Source organism: Alligator sinensis, unplaced genomic scaffold, assembly GCF_000455745.1.
Source record: "Alligator sinensis unplaced genomic scaffold, ASM45574v1 scaffold647_2, whole genome shotgun sequence".
Classification (NCBI taxonomy): domain Eukaryota; kingdom Metazoa; phylum Chordata; order Crocodylia; family Alligatoridae; genus Alligator; species Alligator sinensis.
This window is the reverse complement of record NW_005841832.1, coordinates 3,027,657-3,027,886: the sequence shown is the minus strand read 5'-3', so window position 1 is coordinate 3,027,886 and position 230 is coordinate 3,027,657. Positions and strand designations below refer to the sequence as shown.

Here is a 230-nt window from a genome sequence, read left to right as displayed (position 1 = left end):
CCAGTGGGGGCAGGGGGGTGGGAGGACCCCTGGCTAGGGGGTCTTGGCCTGACTAGGGAAACAGTGACCCCTAGGATGCGGTGGGGGGCAGAGATGAGGCAGGGGGACCGTGCTAGAGGAGTCCTGGGCTGGGGGGAGGCGACTCTTAACACAGTGTCAGGGCTAGTGGACCCCCTAGCTGGGGGTGGCAGGGGGGGGGGGGCAGCGCGGGAGGGGGTCGGAGCCTGGGT

The 230-nt window shown here is 70.0% G+C and overlaps 2 protein-coding genes across 2 annotated transcripts in view; one reads left to right on the top strand and one right to left on the bottom strand.

Annotated features, from left to right (window-relative positions):
• Positions 1-230, top strand: part of RUVBL2 (RuvB like AAA ATPase 2) — a 16,392-nt gene that overhangs the window by 6,185 nt on the left and 9,977 nt on the right. The window lies entirely within an intron of this gene.
• Positions 1-230, bottom strand: part of GYS1 (glycogen synthase 1) — a 23,388-nt gene that overhangs the window by 21,388 nt on the left and 1,770 nt on the right. The gene's annotated exons all lie outside the window — the stretch shown is intronic.